At 53.9% G+C, this 269-nt stretch overlaps 1 protein-coding gene across 1 annotated transcript in view; it reads left to right on the plus strand.

Moving 5' to 3' along the window:
- PTPRN2 (protein tyrosine phosphatase, receptor type, N polypeptide 2) overlaps positions 1 to 269 on the plus strand; it is a 373,453-nt gene that overhangs the window by 357,243 nt on the left and 15,941 nt on the right.

The raw sequence follows: 269 nt of genomic DNA on the forward strand, positions 1-269 counted from the left end.
GAATGGGTGGAGGACCGGCCTCCATGGGGTGGGCCTGCCGAGGCCTGCACCCAGCCTTCCTCCCCCGCAGCCAGCCCCCTGCAGGCTCCGAAAACAAGTGCCATCAGCTCCAACACTGCAAGCCAGTTCTTTATTTCCTTTTTTCCTGACAAAATTTGCTGAATCTTTGACCAAAGAGGGGAGAAAAAGGGAAGAAAGGAACAAATCAACACAGGCACAATAGCTAATCCGTAGCACAGCCCAGAAGAAAGCTTCATCTCCTCCCTCCC

Source organism: Bison bison, unplaced genomic scaffold (genome assembly GCF_000754665.1).
Source record: "Bison bison bison isolate TAMUID 2011002044 unplaced genomic scaffold, Bison_UMD1.0 scf7180017864503, whole genome shotgun sequence".
NCBI lineage: Eukaryota > Metazoa > Chordata > Mammalia > Artiodactyla > Bovidae > Bison > Bison bison.